Source organism: Vombatus ursinus, unplaced genomic scaffold (genome assembly GCF_900497805.2).
Source record: "Vombatus ursinus unplaced genomic scaffold, bare-nosed wombat genome assembly UNPS02014821.1, whole genome shotgun sequence".
Classification (NCBI taxonomy): Eukaryota; Metazoa; Chordata; class Mammalia; order Diprotodontia; family Vombatidae; genus Vombatus; species Vombatus ursinus.
Window position 1 is genome coordinate 45,860,784 of NW_020954599.1, and position 26,466 is coordinate 45,887,249.

General features: G+C 37.4%; 1 protein-coding gene and 1 pseudogene across 2 annotated transcripts in view; both read right to left on the reverse strand.

Moving 5' to 3' along the window:
* The window catches only part of GALNT7 (polypeptide N-acetylgalactosaminyltransferase 7), a 172,372-nt gene that overhangs the window by 95,729 nt on the left and 50,177 nt on the right, over positions 1-26,466 (reverse strand). The gene's annotated exons all lie outside the window — the stretch shown is intronic.
* Positions 6,579-7,432, reverse strand: LOC114024364 (annotated as a pseudogene).

Genomic DNA, 26,466 nt, shown 5'->3' on the forward strand with positions numbered 1-26,466 from the left:
GGTTCAACCATTCTGCAGAACAATTTGAAATTATGCCCAAAATATCATTAAATAGTACATATCCTTAGACCTGGCAGTACGCCAAAGAAGTCAGAGTCCAAGGACTCATAGGTACAAGAATGTTTACAGCAGCAGTTTTTATTGTAGTAAAGAAATGGAAACAAAATAGATGTCTATGAAATGGGAAGTTTCTAAATAAATTTGAAATATATGAATGCAATGGAATATTATTGCACCATAAAAAATGAAAAATATAATGGGTTCAGAGAAACATGGATAGATACGAATTAATGCAGAGTAGAAGAAACAAAACCAATGGAACAATTCATAAGATGATTACCATGATAACCTGAAGAAAAATAACTTTGAAAGACCTCAACTCTTCATTTCATCCTTTGGGGGTATACTTTATATGAGAGCTGCTTTACCATGCATTTGGACATTGTTCAGGCACATTGAAGAAAGACCTGTAAACTAGATCCCCAAAATGGCAGTGGGATCAAAACAGTGAACAACTCTGACTTTAAAAGACAGATGATGAAACAAATCTCTGTGGAAGCAAAGGTTCTACCTCATCCTCTTTTAGAAATATTAAGAAAGCATTTTAAAATTGCCCTAATCTGAAGCCTTTGGAATATTCTGAAGGAAAAATCTTGTCAGTCTTTTCTTTAACTGGGCAGCTAGGTGGTACAGTGGATGGAGCTCTGAGCCTGGAGTTAGAAAGACCTGAGCTCTTCTGCTCCTCTTTAACCAACCACAAGACATTTCCTCTGCTTTCATTCAATTTGTACCTAATTTACACCTTTGGTTGAGATTCAACAGAAGCATTTAGAAATAATTCCCACTCTTGTTTATATCTTTGATTAAAATATTCTTTAGAAGATGTTTCTCATCTGATAAAAGGATAGAAGGACATCTTTCTAGTTGCATTAATTGGGGTTTAGGAATATGGGACACCCTCTGACCAAAAACCAATTTCATGATTGGTTAGGGATCTTGATTCCCTAAAACTAAGAGATTTAGCCTTGCCTGTAGTGACCAGATTAAAATAGGAAACTGTCTTTGTTTAATCCAATTAGGAGAGCTATCTTTCCGTTCACCTTGGAACAGATTGAAAGAGGAATCCTCAGTGGGAGTACTTAAGAAGAGGAGTTGCCTTCCAAAAGATATTTTCTCCAAGGGGGCACCCTGCATTAACATTGTTACTATTCTGTTTTAGTGACCCTAAGCTTAAACTCTGTACCTTCCTTTTACTTTGCTGAAGAACTCTCTTTTTTTAAAGATTTTATAATATACAAGTGGAAAATGCTTGGGTCAGAGAGAATTCTAATTATGTAGAAGGCACTGTTCAAACATACATGATTAGATATTAATAAGCTACCTGGAATAATATTAACAATAGCATTTATATAGTATTGTAAGGTTTACAAAGCACTTTATATATGATTGGTTAAAATGCAGAGTACAGAGTTTTTCTTCTACAAATCCATTTCTTGTTTTATGAGGAAATGTTTTTGTTGATTGTTATGTTGGCAATAAAAGTGGAAAAGTGCCATAAAATACAAATTGTTATTAATAATAATATTAATGTTATTCAGACCCATCTTATATCTAAAACTTATTATAATAAACACCAATTACCATATCAAGAAATGACAATATTTGGAGAACTCTTCCTTGGTTATATGCTATCACAGCGATGCATAGCTTGTTGATCACAGGCTACCAAATGGTCCCACTGCCATTTTACGAATCTGGTTTGCAGATCATTGCCTGAACATTGTCTAAATGCATGGTAAAGCAGCTCTCATATAAAGTATACCCTCAAAGGATGAAACGAAGAGTTTCATGAAAATTGTATACTTCTACAATTCAATCATTCTACATGAAAAAATTATTTGCTTCATATCTTAGATAACAAGAGTCTCTGATAAGTTAATAGAATGCATACTTCTCCTCAAAGCTAAAGAAGGCCCATTCAAGTCCAGACATCTTGATTTGCTTATTTTCAAAATCCTACCTCCTAATTAGAGGAACAAATATCCACTATCATAAACTTAAATTAACTTTATTATGAGTAAAGTATATTTGCTGTCTGCCTTTAAAAGCTGTCCATGATTAGAATCTGTACCAAGGGTAGTGATTCTCAGAGTACCTATTAAACTCACTTGAATGGATTAGTTTTATTTGGAAGCTAAGTAATGTGAGCAATAACCAAAGCTTTGGAATGAGAGCTAAAGCTTCGGTTTGAATCCTAGCACTGCTTCATTTAATACCTTTACTTCTCTAGCCCTCAATTTTCCAATCTGTAAAATGGGGTTTGATTAGATTTCTCCTTTCTCTTTTCCCCTTTCTAGCTATGAATCTATAAGCTCACAGACATCTTGCACTGCTTATATTGTCACTCTCCACATATTCACTATATTAAGGGAACACCAGTTTGATATGATTGGCTTACAGAATTAATTTGAATTATCAGAACTACAAGGATGGCAATTTTAATTTTTTTGAACTGCCATTGACAATATTTCCAACAAGACATTGAGGCATAAAACTGACACACTGGGTAAACTTGATTCTCAAAATTTCATCTTGTTGGAAATTGAGAAGAAAACATGCATGCTGAATGCAGCCCTGGGCTGGAAGTCAGAAGTCCTTTCTCATCCCATACCACCACTGAATGACTTTGTGAGAGTCGCTTAACCAAGCTTCCTCGTTTGTAAAATGGGCAAACAAATCCTACACCTAAGTTACAGGGCTACTAGAGAGGAATAAATAAAATGAAAGACACAAAATTGCTCTGACAAAGGACAAAATGCTGCACCAATATTAAAGATGAAGGAAAGAGGCTCTGAGTCTTTCAAGGAGGGTATGCAATTTAATTAAAATTCAAGCCAAAATCACTCCCTACAAGTTCTTAAATGTCCTATGAAAACAGCAAAAAATAAAATAAAAAAATAATAAAATAAAAATAAATGAGATGGGTTCAGACTTATTTGAGTGCTGTTTATATCCTTTTCAAGAAGGAATAAAAAGCTACATGCTGACATATCTTAAATGACCCAGGTAGGAATAAAATATGTCTCTCCAAACGGCAGCTGCCTGAGTCTGAACACCAATCATTGTACATAGAATGGGCGGGGTTGTGAAGTTTCTAGGAACACTTTTCATCTTCAAAGGACTACACAGACATCAATGGATTCATCCTCATAGAGAGGTAAGCACAACTAACCTAACTCTTTGCAGATGTGAAGGAGGCCAAAAGTTTCCTTTGGCAGCCTGCTCATATCAGTGGGTCATCTGAATCAAAGCTGGATTTCAAAACTAGGCATTCTGGGACTCTGATCCTATGCTAAAACTATCTTTTGTCTTTTCCTTTCAACTTCTTAAAAAAGAATTGTCAATAATGATAGCTACATAGTCTATTCTTTAGAGTTCTACTGCAGGGCTCCTCTGTGCGGCAGAAAGGATGCTGGATTGGGAGTCAGAGGACCAGGGTTTGAATCTGAACCCCACTGCTTAACTGCATGGCCTCTAGAAGCCTCAGTTTCCTCATGTGTAATCCGAGGGGACTAGATGACAAGACTTTTATGGTCCTTTCCAGCCCAAGGTACATGATTATATAATCCTAAAAATTTTTTAAGATTTTCTGAGTGTTCTAAATACATCATCTCACTTGATTTTCACCACCATCCTGTGAAATAGGTACTAATACAGGTATTATTATTATTAATTATTACTATTTTTTTCAGATGAGCAAACAGGCTCAGTGTCTTGTCCATGGCACAGAGCCAGTGTCTGAGATGAGACTTGAACCCAGGTTCAAGAAAGGTTTGATTACAAATTTAGCCCTCTTTAGGGCACTGGATCAAGCACCAAGTGCCATTAGGCCTACCATATCTGTTCTCTCCCTCCTCCAAACTTTCTTTCTTACATAGATTTATTCATATTACTCCTCTACTCAAAAACCTTCAGTGGTTCCCTATGGAATACCAAGTAAGTTGAAATTCCTATTCCTAGCTTCCAAGGCCCTCCATAATCAGGCACCCCTCTACCTTTTTCAGCCTCATCTTGAATTTCCCCCTTCCGCAGCCTGTATTTCAACCAGACTAGGCTACTCTCTCTACTTCCCCAACGTTAACTGTTTTTTCATGTCCTTATCTGTTAGCTCAAATTGTTTCTCAAGCCCAGAATGTCTTACCCTCTTCACCCGTTTAAGACGTAGCCATCACAGTACCATTATTAGGTCTGTTTCTCAAGGTGATCATGGAAAAAAGAAAAGAACCTGTATGTTCTAAAATATTTATAGCAGCTCTCTTTGTGGTGACAATGAACTGGAAATTGAGCAAATGTCCATCAGTTGGGGAACAGCTGAACAAGTTGTGGTATATGATTGTGACGGAATACTACTGTGCTTTAAGAAATGATGAGCTCATTGATTTTAGAAAAACATGGAAAGACTTGCATGAAATAACGAAAAGTGAAGTGAACAGAACCAAGAGAACATTGTATCAGCAGAGCAACTGTAAACAACCAAGTTACTCTGAGTACTATAAATACTCAAATCAACTATAAAGGATATGTAAAGGAAGATGCTATCCACCTCCAGAGAAAGAACTGAAAAATAGAAATACACACAGTATGGTTTTACATATATTTCTAAATCTGCATTAAATGGTGGCCTTCTCTAGTGCAGGGTGGGGAGGGAGAGAAACAGTGCATAACTCAAAATGTAACAAAAAATTAAAAAAAAAAGGCAGCCATCCTTTTAAGTCCAACTTAAATGCTACTTCCTCCATAAATTCTCCCCTGATTCCCTTATTAATCACCATCTCCCCGCTTAGATTTCATATGACACTTGTTTTGTAACTCCTTAATGCACTTAGCATACAATTTTGTGTTACTACCCATCTGTGTTGGTATCAGATCTTTCATCTTTTCCTCACTGTTACCTTGAACCCTGGTTCCCCCAGCTCTGATGGGTGAGCTTTTGCCTAATTTTGTCTCCATGTCATTTTCTGGTTGACTCCTCACCATGTCCTCATGCAGTTACTCTTCCCCTCCCTACTTTCCTACACCCTTTTTTGTGCTGTCTTCCCTCTTTAGAATGTAAGTTCCATGAAATCAGGGACATCTTACTTACTATTCCCAGAGTTCAGCACAGTGCCTGGCAGATACTAAGCACTTGATCAATATTCTTTTCTCTTCTCTGTCTCTCTCTTTCTTTCTCTCTCTCTCTCTGTCTCCTTCCCTCTCTCTCCTTAATCTACTCTGGTATTTGACACTTAATAGCTGTGTGACCCTGGGCAAGTTACTTAACCCCTATAGACCTATGTTTCCTTATCTGTAAAATAGGGTAATGATAACATCTGCCTCCCAGGGTTGATGTGAGGATAAGAGAATATTTGTAAAGTGCTTTGCAAACTTTAAAGTGCTACATAAATGTTGGTTATTATTACTTAATAAACTTTTGAGAGTGTCTTGTCTAAGCTCTGATTTACTCTTAGCATTCATTAATCCTTTAATATATGTTTGTTATAATGTACTGTAGCATATGATTCTTGCGAATAAGCTACAAAACTCATTTGAGTCACCTGCAAATCTAGTTAGATAAGAAACAATCATTTTAGAATGTTTGTTTTTTAACCCAGAAGCAACCAACTTTATTTTATTATGTTTTTCAGAATCCAGGAAAATATAGAAAACACGTAAAATACAACAGCTGCCATTCTAGGACAGCCAAAAGAACAACACATCATTAAAAAAAACAAAACACCCTTGCCCTGAACCTCCATAAAAAATGCAAGAAATTCCTGTCTAAAGAGGCTATGTGAATGATTCTGTCAGTTTACATAATGCTGCCTTTCGTAGCAGGCACTGGGTTGGGCCTTTATATGGGGTGACTTTTAAATTCAAATATTTTCCTCAAAATGTTTGCAATCGTTAGTCAGTCACAATGATTAAAGGCCTGAAATCCCTTTCGGAAGCTGAAGAATAGAGTGATGTCCTACTCAGTGGATGAGTAAGGCATAAGAGAAATAAGGAATAAGCCCCAATTCGAATTGGATGCTCCAATAAAGGAGTTTTAAACTAAAATGCCAAGCCCTGTGCCAGGCTCTGGTGCCTTCCCTTCCCATGCCTCGACCTAGGGCACTTGCCTAAATTTGGAACCTTTGTTTCCCCAGCCCAGCCTGTTTCCCACCTGAAGCCAGACTGTTCTTTCTGTGACTTCAGGTAGGGAATGAGGACAGGGTGGTGAGAAGCTTCCAAGGGACAGGCAGCCCTGCCCATCCCAGAGAAGCATCCCAAGGAATACAACACAGGAAGAAAGCCTGGTTGGGATGGGGTCAGTGGCCTCTGTCTGGGGAGGACAAACATGGTAGAGAACCATGCTGAGATGCTAACAGTCAATCTGCAAGCGTCCTTGTATTGACCAGCATCTGTTAATGACCGCAAGAAGCACACCTGCTGAATCCCAACCCAATGTTTAAAGCTCTTCTCTTTGGAGCATTGGGGTGGGACCTTCACCTGGACTTTGATGGCATGCTGCCCGTCATTCAAGGGACCAAGGCTTGCTTTCATTTTGGACCAAGACACTGGACAATCTCATTTCCTTTAATCCCATCAAAAAAGAAGTTGTTGTGAGGAGGGTCCTGTCCCAACACCTCGCCAACAATAGCACAAACTGGTACCATTTCGGAGCAGCAGCTGACAAAGTTATCAGGAAAGAGATCAGGGTTCACCCTCAGGAACTCAAGCAGGTGATTTTGGATCTGAAGCAACAACTCAGAATCCTTACCATAATTATCAAACCAAGGGTCCCACCCTTTATCTGTATGGAATTTTAGGAGCTCTTGGAGCAGAAAGTAATCTCAAGTGGTCCATCTGAAGGCTGCCTTGGCCTTGTCACTGCTTCAGTCTACCTCCACAACCTCATTGAATGGATAGAAAACCACTTTCTTTCTGACCACTATCATTTCTATGGCCTCCAACTTCACCTTATTAGTGTCAGATCCATCTTCCACTCCTGGGCTCACTTTGGGGACTTTGGTTTTCTCCTTCACAAACTCATGCTCTCCCAGATTAGCAAACATGTATCCGTGGTAGACCGAAACATCCCCAGTTAGGAACTTGATGCTACTTTTATATAGATCTGGTCAATTTTAACTAAGACATCCTTGGAGCAGCAGGTCAGACACACAGCATCAAACTGTATGAATAAAGTCTCAGGCTTGTTTTCTATATTCTCTGTGTCCACCTTCACATCCACCATGGGATTGAGGTTCTGTGTTTATTCCAAAGAGGCTTCTGCCTGGTTCTGGCCAGAGGATAAACTCAATGGTTCTATGATCTCAACCAATCCCCTCTCAAAAGCAATAACCACAAATTCATTCGGAGGATTTCTAACAGAAGGACCACACTTGGAATCCATGATTGTTTGTATCCTCTGCTTTATCTGAACAGATAGATACTTGACACATATTTTGGCTATGTTCCTATTTCACCTGTGTTGGAATTAGCTCCAGGTTGGGAAAATCTGAGGTTGAATTAGAATTATGAACAATCCTATCCTTTCCTGGGGACACTACCAATGTCCAGCTGAGAGAATCCATTATCTTCTTCTGCACTCTAAGAAGAGAATGAATGCAAGATGAACTGCAGAGCTAACTCTTCCAAACTTATTTTATTTTATCATGTTTTGGTTAGCGCTAAGTGCAATTTTTATTCTTTCCCAAATTGTCACAATGTAAACAGCAATGTTCAAACTAAAAAGCGATAAAGAAATTGAAGTAGTAAGTCCACCTGAGTGGCTCCCTGTGGACTACAAGCACAAAACTTCCTTCAACAACAGTCCTTTCCTACATCCAGAATGGTAGCTACTAGAAACTTTTCACATAGCAAAGGTCTCTCTCTCTCACACACACAGACACACAAGAATATTAAGAAAGTGTTATGCTATCTTGTAAATTAGGCATTAGGATTAGGACTTGTGATTTTTTGGTATACAGCAGTGGTGTCAAATTCAAATAAAAGTGGGGGCCATGACCCTACACCATGATCTTTTCCTGCCATATGTTGACTTAGAAAACCACTTACGAACATTATCTATGTTCTACTATATTTTTACCTATTTTTCTAAATATTTCTCAACTACACTTGTATCTGATTCAGGCCATTCTAGGGAGTAGTGTGGGCCTTAGGCTGCATGTTTGACACTTCTGGTATAGACTAGACCTCCTAGAGAAGGAAATTTCGTCTACTAATGTCTAGAACAGAGGTGCCATATACAGGGCCAGGAGGCTCTATTAATGCTGGCAATACTCCTGAGCGTAGCCTGAATCAGATTAATATGTGGTTTGCTGAGTCAATATGTGCCCCACATAGATCCTTTGGTATGGTTTAGTGGACCCTGTTTCTAAGTAAATTTGATAACACCAGTTCAGAGAGCACTGAAAGTGCTCTTAAGTGACTTGTCCAGGGTCACACAGTCAGTATGAATCAGAAACCAAATTTGAACCCAGTCTCCTAGGCTCTCTGTCCAGTAATTTATTATGCCTCTGGACAGCATCACACTGCCCATAATAATAATTCTTTTAAAAAATCAATTTTAGAAGAAAAAAATTATCGAGGGAATCTTTTTGTGAAGAAAAATCTATTCAGGTCTTTAAAATTGGGAAGGGTTTTAATAGGTCCTATTTTCTCTATACAAGAAATGTCTATTTCAGTCACAAGTGAAATGGCTTCCTTTCTACATATGATATCTATGCTAAGATTTGGGGATGAACCGTGTCCCACGATCAATCTTTATTATCTTTCCGGACTTGTTATGAATCTCAGAGAAGCCCATCTAATGACATGTGGTATTAGAATTTAAGTGCAATCTGTCTTCCACTCTATCCCCAGAAGCCAAGGAGAGATTTAATGAAGCAATTCAGTCAGAGAATTTAAGGCTATTATGAAATTTAATCAGGGAAATTTCTGGAGCCTAATGGCTCTAGAATGGCATTTTATAAACTATCAGCCTCACCAATGGCACATTTCCTTTTAAAGGGAGGGTCCTAGGATAATAGGAGCAACCTTCTTTCAGTGAGGTTTTATGAAGTGAAAGCAGACCCAAATCTGATGATTCTATCGTAGATCCTATATAGAGCATTGAAAAAATACAGCTATTAGCAATAAGAGAAAAAAAGAAATTGAAGGAATCAGAATAGGTAATGAAGAAACAAAACTATCACTCTTTGCAGATGATATGATGGTATACTTTGAGAATCCTAGAGAATCAACTAAAAAACTACTTAAAATAATTAACAACTTTAGCAAAGTTGTAGGATATAAAATAGACCCACATAAATCATCAGTATTTCTATATATTACTAACAAAGCCCAACAGCAAGAGATTAAAGAGAAATTTCATTTAAAGTAACTAGAAACAATATAAAATATTTGGGAGTCGACCTGCCAAGACAAACCCAGGAACTATATGAACACAATTACAAAACACTTTTCACACAAATAAAGTTAGATTTAAAAAATCAGAAAAATATCAGTTGCTCAGAGTAGGCTGAGCTAAAATAATAAAAATGATAATTCTACCTAAATTAATTTACTTATTCAGTGCCATACCAATCAAATTACCAAAAAATTATTTTATAGCGCTAGAAAAAATAACAGAATTCATTTGGAAGAACAAAAGGTCCAGAATATCAAGGGAATTAATGAAAAGAAATGCAACTGAAGGTGGCCTTGCTGTACCAGATGTAAAACTGTACCATAAAGCATCAATCCCCAAAACTATTTGGTACTAAGAAATAGAATGGTAGATCAGTGGAATAGATTAGGTACAGAAGACACAGTAGTCAGTGACAATAGTAATCTACTGTTTGATAAACCCAAGGACTCCAGATTCTGGGATAAGAACTCACTATTTGACAAAAACTGCAGGAAAAACTGGAAAAGAGTATGGCAGAAACTAGGCACAGACCAACATCTTATACTGTATACCAAAATAAGGTCAAAATGGATACATGATTTAGACATAAAGGTATTGTGATACTATAAGCAAACTAGGAGAGCAAGGAATAGTTTACCTGTTAGATTTATGGAGAACAAAAGAATTTATGACCAAACAAGAGATAGAGAACATTATTAAATAAAAATGGATAATTTTGATTATAATAAATTGAAAAGTTTTTGCTCAAAGCCAATAAACCCAGATTAGAAGGTAAGCAGAAAGCTGGGAAACAATTTTTATAGCCAGTGTCTCTGATAATGGCCTCATTTCTCTAATATATAGAGAACTGAGTCAAATTTCTAAGAATACAAGTCATTCTTCAATTGATAAATGGTCAAAGGATATGACCAGGCAGTTCTCAGATGAAGAAATTAAAGTGCTCTATAGTTCTATGAAAAAAAATGCTCTAAATCACTCTTGATTAGAGAAATGAAAATTAAAACAACTCTAAGGTACTACATCACACCTATCAGATTGGCTAACATGATAAAACAGAAAAATTATAAATGTTGGAGAAGATGTAAGAAAATTGGAACACTAATGTATTGTTAGTGGAGTTGTGAATTGATCCAACCATTCTGAAGAGCAATTTGGAACTATGCCCAAAGGACTATAAAACTGTACACAGCCTTTGATCCAGCAATACCACTTCTAGGTCTGTATCCCAAAGAGATCATAACAAATGGAAAAGGACCCACATGTACAAAAATATTTATAGCAGCTCTTTTTGTGGTGGCCAAGAATTGGAAATTGAGGGAATGCCCATCAATTGCGAAATGACTGAACAAGTTGTGGTATATGAATGTAATGGAATACTATTGTTCCATAAGAAATGATGAACAGGCAGATTTCAGAAAAAACCTGGAAAGACTTACATGAACTGATGCTGAGTGAAGTGAGCAGAACCAGGGGAACATTGTACACATTGTGTGATGACCAACTTTGACAGACTTAGCTCTTCTCAGTAATGCAATGATTTAAGACAACTCAAAAAGACTCATGGTGGAAAATGCTATTCCACATCAAGAGAAAAAACTATGGAGTCTGAATGCAGATGGATACATACTATTTTATTTCTCTCTTTTTTTCTTTCTTGTGGTTTTTTCCTTTAGTTCTGATTCTTCTTTACATCATGCCTGATGTAGAAATATGTTTAATATGGTGTAGTCTATATTAGATTGCATGATGTCTTGGGGAGTGGGGAGGGGAGGGAAATTTAGAACTGAAAATCTTAGAAAAGTAAATGTTGAAAACTAAAAAAAATTAATTTTTAAAAAAGAAAAGAAATATATAGCTAGATATCCCTGCTATGCTTAGTCCTGATGAAAGTTGTTCTACTGGGTGTTTTAAGTTTTTTCTGTTATTCTTGTTTCAGACATATGGTTTAAACCATGCAACTAATTATCAGAGTGCTTCCTGGGGTACTGAAGGTTGGATTTCTTGTCCATGGTCACACAACTAGCATCTATGTCAGAGGTAGGCCTTGATGTATCTGACTCCAAGGCTTACCCTCTATCCAATAAACCATCTTGTACTACCAGCAGATGTATTCAGATTGGTCTTCACTATGTGTTATAGATTCTGCATGAATAGATACAGGCCTAAAGGTTGAAAGATGAATATGACTTACAAATCAACCACTTCTTTATTTAGTTATCATTCACATAATGAAAAACAGTGTTATGCATAAGTTTCTGGTGCTGCTACTAAACTCTGTGGGGGAACTCATGACTATTTTACAATGCGACATGAGGAAAACTCCTATTTTGAAATTACATCTGTGTGGTTTATTCATTTTTGTAGAAAACTGTTAGGCTAGAATAGAAAGTCTGTCGCCCTTTCTGAGATCTGAAACAATTGGAGTAACTGAAGTTGCCCATTTGAAACACAGAGTGGAAAAGGCAATTGAACTGGAAGTCAGGGAACCGGGGGGTTAAAGGCCAGGCTCTACCACTAGCCCTATAACCTTGAGGGGAATGTCTTCACCTCTCAGAGAGCTGAGCCTGGAGTCAAGAAGACCTGAGCTCAAATCCAGTCTCAGACACTTCCTAGCTGTGTGACCCTATGCAAGTTACTTAACCTCTGTCTGCCTCAGTTTCCTCAACTGTAATATAGGAATAATAATAGCACCTACCTCACAGGGCTGCTGTGTAGTTCAAATGAGGTATCCATAAAGTACTTAGCACATAACAGGTATTTAACAAATGCTTGTTTCCTTCCTTAAGACCATTCTATGTGTCCACTGTGCTGTCCTTCATATATAAAAATGATGTTACTTCTCCAATATCATCAGGGCATTTTTGCCTTAAGTTGTTTTTTTCCAGTAATTGTGATGTGCCAAGCCAATTTCACTCTCAAACTCTGTCCCCACTGTGTGACCCACCATGTGACCCACCATGGGTCACATTCATAGGAAAACTGGCTGGGCTTATAATCTAACAAAACAAAGAAGACCTGGCCATATGCCCCATTCAGCAACCAAAACTACAACCTCATTAGCCTCCAGCTCTGGCTAATGGACTCCAGATTCTGTTTAATAGGGTTATTATAAATAGTAGAAGATTTGGAACAAAGTAAGTGACAAGACAAACCAGAACCAAGCTTTTCCATGGACAAGTTTTCTACATTTATATATTATACTTTTACGGTTTTTTAAGCATAATACACATGAAAGTAAATTTAGCTAGCAACAGTCCATTTAATTTGTGGCAAGCCATCACTAATCCCTTGGGAAAAATAACCCTCCAAGTGCTACAATACAACCAATCTAACTGTATAATGACCTCAAAGAAAGCAAATGTAATTGATGAATGGTCAAAAGGTGATTTGTTAAAGGCCTGCAAGTACCAGTGAACCCCATTATGCGATGGCTTTATTCCTAAGAAAAGTTGGATGTGAGTCAAAGATTTGTCAATCAAGCAATATTTTAAATGCCCTAAAAGACCTTTGTGAGTTAGGTTTAAGGAGTTAAAAGAAAGAACCTTTTGTTAAAAAACAAGAATAGGAAATCCCCAGTTGATCTTTTGAAAATCTAGATGCAGGGACCTAATTAAAAACAACAAAACATTCATTAATTTACATTCCACTATTTTGGAATTTGTAGTAATTCTGACAGGGACTGTGCAGATAGTTACCTTAGCAATTAAAAAAAGGAAGAGGAGGGCTTTGATGCCATGTATATGTATATGTATATGTGTATGTGTATGTGAATGTGTATGTGTGTATATATATCTGTGTGCATACATATAATGCATATACACACACACACAGATATATATATATATATATAAATACACACACACACAGAGACAGAGAGTCATATCTGATAAAATAGCACCTCTTTCAGAAGTGAATTCTTCCTCCATAATAAAAACAGTGAAGCTAAAAAAAACAATACAAGATATCTGACAACGATGTCTGACAATGATGACTTTCAGCCCTACTAGTCTCTTCTCCCTTCTGGGTCATGGGGAAGAAAGAATGTTCCATATTCTGTTCTAGGGCACTGTGCTTAGTTTTGAAGTCTCTGAGACTTCTTTGCATCCACATTCTCATCACTGCATATTCTTTTGGTTTTACTTATTGCATTCCTTTCCAGGTCATACAAATCTTCCCATGTAATGTCTTAAGATTGTAAGTTTAGGGATGGAAAGGACCTTAGAAGCCGTTTAATTAAATCCCCTTATTTTAACAAAGAAACTGCCTGAGAAACATTAAGTGACTTGCTGATGGTAACAGCTAATAAATGTCAAAGGTGAGAACTGAACTGAAATCTTGCTGATTCCAAGTTCAGTACCATATATCACCTTGTCTTTTATTCCTCATGATTACTTCCTACCACATAATAAAATCTCATTACATTTGACCCTCATAGTTTGTTCAGCCAATTCATTCATTCATTCAATAAATATTGAGCAGTCCCACAAAGGAGTGAAGGAGATGCCTTATCTGTGCTTTTTTTTGGGACCAAACACAGTATTCAGTTTCAAGCTTTTGTTATTTTTCTTTCTATTAACATGTTGCAGCCAATGTACATATTGTTTTCTGGTCCCACTTATTCCATTCACTTTGCATCAGTTCATATAAGCTTCCATGCTTCTCAGTATTCATGCTTTTCATTGTTTCTTATAGCATTGTAACATTCCACCACGTTCACGTGCTGCAACTTTTTTTTAAGAATGTCATGTATATTTTCATATGCAAATTTCCTTCACATCATAGGAAGAACTTACTGCCTACAAATTAAGTTAGTCAATTATAAAGGTTAAGTGAGTTCCTTTTGACTTTATCACACACATTATTCAACATTTTTTGTAGGAGTAATGATAACATAGCTTCAATGGATCCATAATCTAACCTGTGGTACAGACTGCAATGCACCTATGTCTTTTTAAAAAACAAAGAAACAAAATGGTTACAATGTATTTCCCAATTAATAAGCTTGTAGATTCTAGAAGTACATACACTAAGAAATTTTAGCACCATTCTGGGGGGTTTCTAAAACATTAGATCATTTTTGCAAGATGCTACACAACTGTTGAGATTTTTGGAGGTCCTAAAGAGGATTCTATTTCAGGAGTAGTCAGTAAATCTACAAGCCAAAGAAAGGCATCAGTCTAAGTTTAAAGGAACAGGGAGTATCTCCTTCCATTATCTGATTCTCCTGGGGCTCTTGAAGGAGCAGATGTCATATATGACATTTGTTTGAACTGTACAATATATTAAATGCCTTTGATTAATATGCCAAACCTAAGGTCAGACCAAATTTTAGCAAGGGACAGACCCAAGCTTTTCTCATTCTGAACCAGGAGTTGTTTCTCCACCAACCACTTCAAAATATCTGAGAAGCAATAATGAAGGGCAACAATCTGACCAAATTATCCATTATTTTTGTAGTACATAGAAAATAAGGTTTGGCATCAAGCCATTGTGATTGAAATCCAAAAGATCTGTGATTTCACCAATGCGGGCATTCCATCCATACATACCTGCCCTTCAGAGGGTCTTACAAAATTCGCAGCACAGCAAAAAGCAGTGTGTTCATTTTGAAAACTGAGAAATTAATCCTGAGAGGTCACTGACTTGCAATTTGCTCCACATCACTCAGAAGTATGGTAGTGGATTAAAGGTCACTAAGCTCTTTATTATTCTCTCTCTTCTGATACATGACACATTCCGCCAGCCCGTCTCTTTTTCCAGTCAGATGGTATTATAAGTTTACAAATTCAGAGTAACAATAATAATGATGATAATACTGCTTATTATGCACCAGGCACTGTGCTAAGGACTTTTACAAATATTATCTCATTTTATCTTTACAACCACACTGGGGGATAGGGATAGGCACTCTTATTATCCCCATTTTACAGATGAAGAAACTGAGACAAGCAGAGGTTAAGTGACTTGCCAGGGGTCACACAGCTATTACATTTAGAGGCCACTGAGTCCAACCTTCTCATTTTAAAGATAAAGAACTTGAGGTTCAAAGACATTTAGAGACTTCTTCAGGGACACAGAGCTAGTGTCAGAGGTAGTATTCAAACCTAGGTCTTCCAGATGCTAAGACTGTAGCTCTATCAAAATGTCAGCTTTCTTGTGCAATCAACTCCTTGCTGGTGATAAGACCCAATTGCTTATATCCTCCAAACACCTCTGTATTGCTTTTTTGGATGATGTAAGCTTCAATTCTTTGAAAACTGTCATGTTCTTTGACTCAGAGCCCTACAACACCATGGCAAGGATATTGGTATTAAAAAGTGGGTACTTCAGGCAGCGAGGTGGCACAGTGGATACAGCACTGGACCCAGAATCAGGAGAACTTGAGTTCAAATCTGACCTCAGACGCTTACTAGTTGTATAATCCTGGGTAAGTCACTTAGCTCTGATTGCCTCAAAAAAAAAAAAAAAGTGGAGCTTCTATTTCCGGGAGCACCTAAGGGGTTATTAATTAAACTTGATAGTTTTTCAGAGACAATCCAACTTAGTTTAGATCAAGAAATTGTACCTGGTGGCATTAACTATATTTAATTTTCCTTTAAGATCATATTTGGGCTTTTATTAAACTTTTCTTTTCTATTTGAAGATCAATTTCCTAATATTTAAAGTGTTTTCTCAGGGCCTGAGTTGGTCCTTGCAATTCAACATCAAATCTTGCTGAGAAAATTTCGAGTTTCCTCTTCTCCACAAAACATACCTCATATCTCTGGGGAGAGAGAATAGTATGAGATTCATGGCCTTAACCTGCCCTTATGTGGTTGGGTGACCTGAAGCACATTCCAAGTCACTGACCTTTAGGAATTAGTTTCTCAGTTTGTAAAAATGAATGTGCTGCAACCCACTATCCTTTAGATCCTGAAAGCTATTTTAAGGGTTCTAAATCCAGGCTGGGTAGTATGATGGAAAGAACATTTGATTTGGAATCAGGAAGACCCAAGTTCAAATCCCACCTCAGACATTTACTAGCTGGGTGACCTCAGGCAAGTAACTTAACTTTTCTTAATTTCAGTTTTGTCCTCTATAAAGTAGAGATGTTAATAATCACACCTAGCACACACAGGGTTATTGGGAGAATCAAATGTAAAGGACTTTCCAACGGTGAAAACACTATATAAATATGAACTACTATCCTGTTTCCTAGAAGCAACATTTCCATTTGTTATCATTTTAAGGTAAATAGGAGTGTCTATTTAGCGCTGTCTTACAGGAAGTGAGAATAATAATAATAGCTAACATTTAAATAGTGCTTACCATTATGTGCCAGGCACTGTGCTCAGTACTTTAAAATTATTATCTCATTTGATCCTCACAACAACCCTGGGAGGTAGGTGCTATTATGATCCCCATTTTACAGATAAGGAAACTAAGGCAAACAGAGGTTAAATGACTTGCCCAGGATCACACAGCTAGTGATTATCTGAACCTGGATATGAATTCAGGTCTTCCTGACTCCAGGCCCAGTGCTCTATCCACTGCACCACATAGCTGCCTCAAAGAAAACTGGTCCATGCAACAGTTCTAGATATAATACTTCCTCTCCAAACCAGAAATTGTTTGAAGTTTATCAAATTTTCATGGAGCAAAAAAAAGTAACATATTAATTTTACAAAGATGCGGTTATGCCTCCTCTCCTCCCCCACCCTAGACCCTCAAAAAAAATCAGTGTAAGTGGGAGGCCCATCTTTCAAAACTGTACTATGTTTCATTTTTTAAGTTTATCCAAGAGCACTTGAGGCTACTTAGGATGAAAGATGCTATAACAACGCAAAGTTACATTATTAAAAATTGACAAAGAGGAATCCTTTATAGTACTGATGGGAAAGGATCGGCTATGCAGGCTCTAAAATCTATTTAAGTCAGACTCAAGGAAGGGATGACTAAAAAAAGTAAGCTCAGGAAATAGCTCTTAATGGACAGGATGAGCTAGCTTCGTCTTGCTGGATGCAGAACTGAATAGGAATTTCTCCATCTGTATAATTTTGTAATCCAAGATTTAAATTCAGAGTCTGAATTTGATGATAAATGGTTGTGGTTGATGGACCCTGAAAATTAATGGTTATTGTTATTATTCTTGATAGATGTAAATGTGGCCATTAACTAGATTACAAAGTACTATATATAATGCACACATACATATATGCATATGTACATATATATTTGCACATACATACATATATACATATACATACCCCCACATATATAAAATACATGCATATATAGATATTCCTCTCCCCCTATCCTCTCTGGGCCTCAGTTTCCTCAGAAACCATCAAGCATGTTAAAGTTTTTTATTTACTTCAACAACCCACAAGCTTATCAATTGGGAAATGGCTACATAAGTTGTGGTACATGAATAGAGATGGAATGTTTCTGTGCTGTAAGAAATAATGAAATTGATGAATGCGAAAAGCAAGGGAAGACATAGGAAATGATGAAAAGTGAAGTAAGCAGACCCAGGAAAACAATATGCATAATAATGACAACAATTAAATGGAAACAAGAATAATAATAAAACCAAAACTAATAAAACATTATCATATAATATGTACATACAGCATATGTGCACATATAATATATATAGTTGTCTATAATACAGTATAAAGCCCAGGTTACAATAAAAGCTCCCTGAGGTCAGAGACTGTTTATGCTTTTTCTTTGTTTCCTTTGTGCTTAGTACAAACTGCCTGGCAAATGGTTAAATGCTTAATAAATTCGTGTGGATTTATAAATTGATCAGACAAGTTCTATGTTTTATTTCAGCCTTATATTCCTAGCATACAGTAGGTATTCAACATGTGTTTAATTGAATTAAATTAATACTTGGGAATCATTTTTGACTCAAATGTTTATATGTATACATATATATACATATATATGCATTATAGCTCAATTGTATTAAATGCTAATTTTGAAACTGGTTTTAAAAATCAGTGTTTTAGCATATGATTATTTATTGAGTACCCACTACATCCAAGGCACTGTGGGTAATGTGAGGAGCCATGTTCCTCTTCTGCTCAAAAAACCTCTAAAATGACTTCTTAGGATGTAGCTGCCTCACGTTCTTCCCAGATCTTGTATTCTAAGGAGTTGACTATGTTATTTGGAAATGCAAGGCTCATACACAGGACCAAGTTTGTTGTTATGTAACAGCGACCCAGATGACCTGGGCAAGTATAGAGGTAGCATTCATAACAGTGTGTTGTTCCTTAGAGACACATAGACTGCTCCAGTTCCAAATGAGGAGACAGAACCCTTCACTAATTGGCAGAATGCATTAAGGTCTGCCTTAGCTAACTTTGAGGAACCCCACATAACTCAGCACCGAAAATGGTAAGAAAATGATGAACTATTTGCTCTCAGGCAGGTTACTATTGCCTGTGACCTAAGGTATCCTCATAGACATGTGGCAGATCTGAAGAGGTACCTTAATTAATTAATGCATTAGATATCATGTATCCTTGTTAAATGCTTGCATGTATCCTTATTGTTGTTCCGATAAAGAGGATTTTATTCATTCATTTTTTATTTATTCGTCACCTGCCTTGTTGACTCAATCTTACCAAATCCTGATTCTGCACTCGAGGTCAGCAGGTACCTGACACCAAACATAGGATCACAGATGTTAGAGCTGGAAGGGGCAACTTTGTCCCCTTCTCCCCCTCCTCATTCTCCATTTTACAGATGATGGAACTGAGGTCCATTGGGGTTAAATGCCTGTAAGTAGCAGAACCAGAATGCAAATCCATACCTTCTTCAAACTCTAATGCCAACAACTCTTTCAAACATAGAGCCATGGCTGTCACATTAGTAATATCAGGTAGCTTATCAAATTTAAGTTCAAACCACTTTATATAATAAATGTTTCTGGAAATAAGATTTCTTAACATTCAATGCCCTTCACAGCCTTGTATCACCTTATCTTTTCAGCCTTCTCTCATAAGACTTCCTTCCAGGGTCAAGCCAAACTGGATCATTCAACTACTCTGTCCCCCATACATATTCTCCTTCTTCTGCCCTCCCGATCTTCTCTTCGCATATTAAATCCCTACCTACCCTTAAAGGACCAACACAAAAACCATGTTCTCCATGAAGCCTTTCCCTTCCTCTGCTCTTTCCCCATTTCCAGCTTCAATCTGCATCTCTGTAATGTTGTCGTACTATAAATTATGATTATATATGTTCTTATCTCCATGAGGGAAGGGATCCAGCCTTATCTGAACTTTACACTTCTCCTAATAGAGCACATTGCTCTGCAGAGCTTTAATTAGAACAGGGCACTGACAGTAAGCATATTCCTTCAGCATATTGGAACAACTAAGCTTAGCAACTAGTTAGCAAAACTTATAATTCAAAATAGAAGCTTCTACCTAGCAATACTAGGGCCCCATTCCAGGTTAGCTTCACCTCCTCTCCCTAGTACCCCCTATCTACCTTGAGGCATTCTGGCCATAGGGTTGGTAATAATGATGATAATGATGATGATGATGATGATGATAACTAGCATTTATGTAGCGCTTTAAGGTTTTCAAAGTGCTTTAAGTATTGTATCTCATTTTATCTTCATAACACCCTTGGGAAGTAGGTGTTGTTATTATCCTTATGTTACAAGTAAGGAAACTGAGGCAGACAGAGGTTACAACTTGCCTAGGGTCATGCAGCTACTAAAATGTCTGAAGCCAAATTTTAACTTAGGTTTTCTGTACTCCAGGTCCAAAAAATAAATTTTATTTATTTACTGCAGGAGCCAGAAAGACCCGAGTTCAACTCCTACCTTAGACATTTACTAGATATGTAACCCTGGAGTAGTGCAAAACACCAACAACCAGTGACATCAGGAAAGGTCTTATGTAGGAAGCTGAGGCTGGAAGACAGCTTGGGATTCCAAGAGATGGAAGTGAAGAGGAAGAGTATTTCAGGCTAGAGAAAGAATGTACAGTCAAAGAGGCAAGGGTGGGATGTCTTGTACAGGGAACAGTAAGGAAGCCAGCCTGGCTAGAATGTAGAAGCCAAGCCTATATATATGCTACTACAGACACCTGACCAGGATAAATAATAATATTTGAAAGTACAAAATTTTGGTACTATTGCTACAAATCAAGGAGGCTTTAAATGAACATCTTACTCATGATCTTAAGTGTCAGTAACTCAAAGCCCCCCAGGACAGAAAAGTCAGTGCTAGAACTTGGGAATTTAACTCCCATTATAGATATAACTATTATTCACTATTATTCACCTATATAACCCTTGTTATCAGTTAACCTGTACATCTAACTGTAAGTTAAAACTAATATTGCTTTTAATTTGTGAAATAAATTAGAAAAACCCAGACTTTACTAAATTATTTCTATAAAGGTAGAAAAGCAACATGAGAAATAGTGTTGTATAGAGGACAGACAGCCAGCCTTGGAACTAGGAAGACCTGGGTTCAAGTCCTGCCTTTGACAAAGACTGGCTAAGTGATGGAACAGACTTAACCTCTTTGTGCTCAAGGCCAGTGATGTCAAACTCAAATAGAAATGGGGGCCATTCAACCATTCACACAGAGACAAGCAGGAAACATATAGATTAAGTTCTAAAATGCTTTTACATTTCCAGTTATATATTTTATATTAGTTATACTTTTATTATTTATTTTATTATTATTTTTATAGTTATGCTTTATTGTATTTTTATTTATTTTGTTTACTATTTCTCCATTATATTTTAATCTAGTTCAGGCTGCATATGCTGAGGGCCATATGGGGCCCACAAACTTGTATGTCTGACACTTTCTGCTCCAGGCAATTCTTGAGCTGTAGAGAAACTGCTGACCTGCACGGGGAGTTTCCTCACTCCAAGTTCCCCATAACAATAGGATAGGTCTAAAGTTAGAAAAAAAAAAACAAATGGACAATACAGCATGCTAAATTTCGCTTACCCTTGTCAAAAGCTGGCTGTTCTCTCTGATCTAACTTTTGGTAATAGATGTCAGACAAAAATGGCAAAACTACTCCTTTGGGGCCCATTTCCCTGGACTTACAATTCTATATTGTGATGCCAGATGAGAAGTCATTGGTGAATAAGGAAGGAAAAGGGACCTAGAGAAGGAAGGAATGGCAGCAGCAACAAAAGCAGAGCAGACCTCAGGGAAGCCTTGCAGACTTAGGATGTGGGTTCCATTCATGGGTCCTTGGAGGAAGCCTCTGCCTCTTGCTTCTGACCTACTGTTATCCTGGGTTACATCCCAAGCCCCGACAGCTGTTCCTCAATTTGCCCCCTGACTACCTCTCAACCTGAATTTGTGCAGTAAGTTGAGACCAGAAAGAACCTTTTACTGAAGCAAGATCCCAAAATCCCTTGGTTTTTAGATAATAGAACCCATAGATTAAGGCCAAGTAGGGAGGACAAAAATCTCCCTCTTTGTTGTCAGCTCCACCCCGTCCTTTCTTGGTAGACCTTCACACTGGCACCAGTGCAGTCTCAATACCTCCTAGGAGGAGTCTCCCAGCAGAGCTCAACCTGCAGGAAAGAAAGAACTGGAAACATGGGCTGGACAAATCATGTTTAAAAGTTTTCATTCTTAATGAAAAAACAAAAACCAAAAAACAAGACGTGGGTAGGACAAGAACTAAGAATCACATCTCTCTCATTTAGATTAAGGACTTTAAGTATTAAAAAATTCAACCAGACGCTTGAAAAAAAGGAGTCTTTTGTTGTTAAGTATTGTTTCACTGTATGCTAACTCAGAATAATTACTGGGAGGGGGCATGCACTTTCTCCTCAAATTCCTGATAAGTTAGAACTCAGTCAATCATCGGTAACTTATATACTCTCCCCTTTGTATTCTATATGTAATTTCTTGACACTTGGACAAGTGGGATTTTGCCTGAAGCAATCTGATAATTTTGTAATCTCCAGAAAAACTGGGTTGTATTCTAGCTAATTCCTGATACTACACAATGTTTTACGTTCTTTCTGTTATATTCAATAAGGGGGTTTTGTTTTTGCCTTTCTAATATAGCCTCTGTACTCAGCACCTAAAGTTTCCTGAAAGAAAAAAAAAAAAGCTGGACAAAAATATTTAATGCAAATGGCACCTCAGTGGATTTTCTGAAAGACAGATGGAAGAAATCTGATGGAAACATAATTAACTAGGTTGCAGTTGGCTAATGTTTCATTAAGTGCTGTAACTGTATCTCAGGATACATTTAACCATTTTTCTATTCCTGGTCCCTGAATGGGCCATGATAGACTGTACCTCCACATCTTAACATTTTATTACATCCTCTGAGGAGAGCCAGTCATTACAGCCTGGCATGGTGAAAAGAAGACTGACCTGGAATCCAGGAGACCTAAATTCTAGTTCTGCTCCATTTCTGTTTGACCTGGGATAAATTACTTAACTTCTCTGGCCCTCTGGTTTTCTTTTCTATAAACTGAGTATTGAATTTCAGGATTCCTCAAGATCCCTTCCTAATCTAAGCTGCTGTGGTTCTATAAAATCTTTTCAAATGCAACCTTTTCACCCAACTTGATGACTATATAGCCTTCTCCTAAACTGTCTCTACCTTTAAAATATATTTATAATTAGGAGAGTTCCTTTTTTTTCTTTCCCTTCTTTTAATTGTAATGGATATAGCATTATTTTACCCATCAGCCCTTTTTAATACTATATAGCTATAAATATGAATAATTCATTTAATCAAAAACAATTCAATTTTATTAGCCTTGCAGATTTAAAAAAAAAAACCACCACCCTACTAATTCATTTGACTTAAACCTTTTACTTGAAATGAATAAAACTGATTCTACAAATCAGTTGATTTTTCTTCCTATCTGCTATGATAACATCTACTGGATGACCTCTCTAAGACCTGTCTTTTGGAATAGTATTTTGTGCTGCCCTAGTCTAGGCCCTTTATGAAGGAAGAGAGAAAGAAGAAAGTCACTGTGACCCAGTCTAGAGAGCACTGAAATTCGAATATTCACTAATGCTGTTTGGCATTAGGTCAAAGATTTCAAATGTTTTTAATGCGAAAACTTAGGGCCCCTGGATGTTCTTTCTTTACTGTAGAAAAAAAACAAACCAGAAGAATAACTGCATTAGGCCACAATCCTCAGAGAGTCACTAAAACAACTACAAAGTTTTAAATTTCTATTTTGGGGGATGTAAAAGAAACCCCTGCTTCTCTCCCCCTCCCCCTATACCCAAACCTATACTAGTCCACAGAATAGGCCTAAAAACCATCAGAAGGAGAATTTTAAAGTCTATAATTATTCACCACACAACCACTACATCAAGGAAAGATAATGTTTAGGCAATTGGGGCAGAGGGGGGTTTCTGGTTAATTAAAATTTAGGACTAACTGGAACCTAAGCCATTGTTGCTGAAAACCTTTGTATCTTCTTATGTACATCCAATGTTTACATTGAAGCTTATTTTTGATTGATGATTCTGCATTACCAAGGAATTCATTCACAGCCATCAACTAGAGCCATTTAGTTCTAACTCAGAGATTGGATCACCTCTGCATCTACCCAAGGACAGTCCCCAGAAGTTGTGTTAAAAGCAATCATAAGTCCTTTGTTACTTTTTCTCTTGTCCTAGGGACATCTTAAAAGAGAAGCATCTCTTCTCCTAAATCTGGATATTTAAGTATTTTCTTGAATGGTTCTGGGTAATAGAGGATTTAGTGTACGTATTTCAGTTTCACAAAATCACTATAGGTCACACTTTCCAAACCAAAACTGAGGACACAGTCTGACAGATTATATTCCTTTTATAAATTCTCATTTAAAAAATCTACTTTCTTTTGAAATCAAGATCTACCTATGTCTTAAAGATTACTGCAGCGGCCAAAATACCTTTTTTAAAACTTAATTTTAATTTAATAGCCAATATTTATATAATGCCTGAAGGTTTGCAAAGTGCTTTACAAATATCTCATTTGGGAGGCAGGTGCTATTATTATCCCCATTTTACAGATAAGGAAACTGAGGGTTATTGAGTTTAAGTGACCTGCCCAGAGCCACAGGGATATTATGAGAGACACTTCCTGGCTCCTGCAATATCCATTGCATCACCTAATTTAATATGACAAAGTAAATTTACTCTACTTGTAAATAGACTAAGAGGGATAGAAATTTGCAAAAAAAAAAAAAAAGAACATGACGTTAAGATGGTTCACTTTTACAGAATGCAACCAAATGGGAACCATTTCTGCCGATTTTCTGACCAAGTCAGAACTGCCAGGGTTAGGATTTTTCCTTTTGTCCTGTCTTTTAACCATAACAGGGGACAATAAAGTGCATCACACCCAGGGAATATGCATGGTGACACACAGGAACAGGTAACTAAGGGAAGGGTTAAAAAAAAAAAAGATAAGAGGGGGAGGGGAGATTGGAAGAGAGAATAGAGGGGAGGGCAGGGTACAGGAAGGAGAGGGGAAAAGGGGAGATGAAGGCAGTGGGGGGGAGACTGAGAAAGAGAGATTAAAGAGAAAGAAGGAGGGAGAGGGAGGAAAGGGTGATGGAGAGAAAGAGGGAGGGAGGGGGAGAAAGAGAGAGAGAGTGAGTGAGAACACATAAGCACACAAAGAGGATTCAGTAGTTATCTTTGCTTTCAACTTAGACACTACAGCAAAAGAATGGAAGAATCTAGAGAAACTCACTGTTAACCTAAGAAACAGGCAGTCTTCTGTCTTCAAATCCATTGTTCTCTCTTTCTAGCATGCCACAATAGCTCACACTTTACCCCAAAGTGTATGTCTGCATTGATTAAGACCCTGGGCCTCAGGACTTCGGGAGCCTGTCCATGTTTGTTTAATAGTATAAAGAGCTACAGTACATTGAAAATTGGTTCTGTAAAAAACACATTTTAAAAATGGAAAGACTTACTCTATTATAGGATTATAGGATTTAGAGCTAGAACGACCTTAAAGGTCATTTACATATTCTTTTTTTAACATTTTCATTTATATTTTTATGATACTGAAGTATTTAAAATAAGTCATTACTATTCGATTTTTAATCTAAGAACATTAAGACTAGTAATATTGTTCAAGAAAAAAATGGAACCAGAACATACAAGAGTGATATAAATCATAACACGAATAAAATTATAGCCATCCCTTGTTCTATGGACAAAATCTGTTCTGTAAAAAATTTCTGTAGAGCAAAAAGCTATAGAGATGGGCAGTGGTACATAGAAACACACACACACACACACACACACACACACACACACACTCTCTCAAGCAAAAATCCCTAATGAGATATAGGAAGGGATGAGTATATTTTAAATTCCCCCAGAATGTAAATCCCTTAAGGATAATGACTATATTTCCCAGAGTGATCACACTACCATATGTAGGCACTCACATGGTGCTAGATGGGGGTCCACAGGCCAAGGGTCCAGAAGAGACCTGTAAGTGAACAAAGGGTCCACAAATCCTCCATCCCTGATCCCAACCGCCCCCTCCACCTCAGGCAAAAAGTTGGGGGGCAGAGAGTGTTAAGCAGGAAAGGAATGGAAATAGGAAACAGTCTTGCTCTTGATTTCTGATCTTTCTCCTGCTATTCCCACTCACTGTTCTCACTCCACCTACCCCCACTTTGGTTGTTTGGACCAGGGAAGGGCATGTTGTCTCAGCATCTCAGCAGCTGCTCATCTACCCTCTCTGGCCCATTGTTTCCTAAGCATCAATCAGCAGAGAGAAGATGAAGGAAAGAAAAACTCATCCATTGTTGCTAGTTCCTTTCCCCATTCCTAGCCAACTCCTTACAACCTCCCCTGAATCCTCAGACTTTTTACTGCCCCATTCCCATCCTCATTTTTATCACTCCCAAGGGGCCCTATCAGTAGACACAGGGATTCTTGGCCTCTAGGTGGAAGAGGCAACAGGAGCTGACTTCAGAGATTCTATCCTACTCTAATGTTTTAGAGGGTTCCAATGGCGGAACCTGTAGAATGAGGAAGA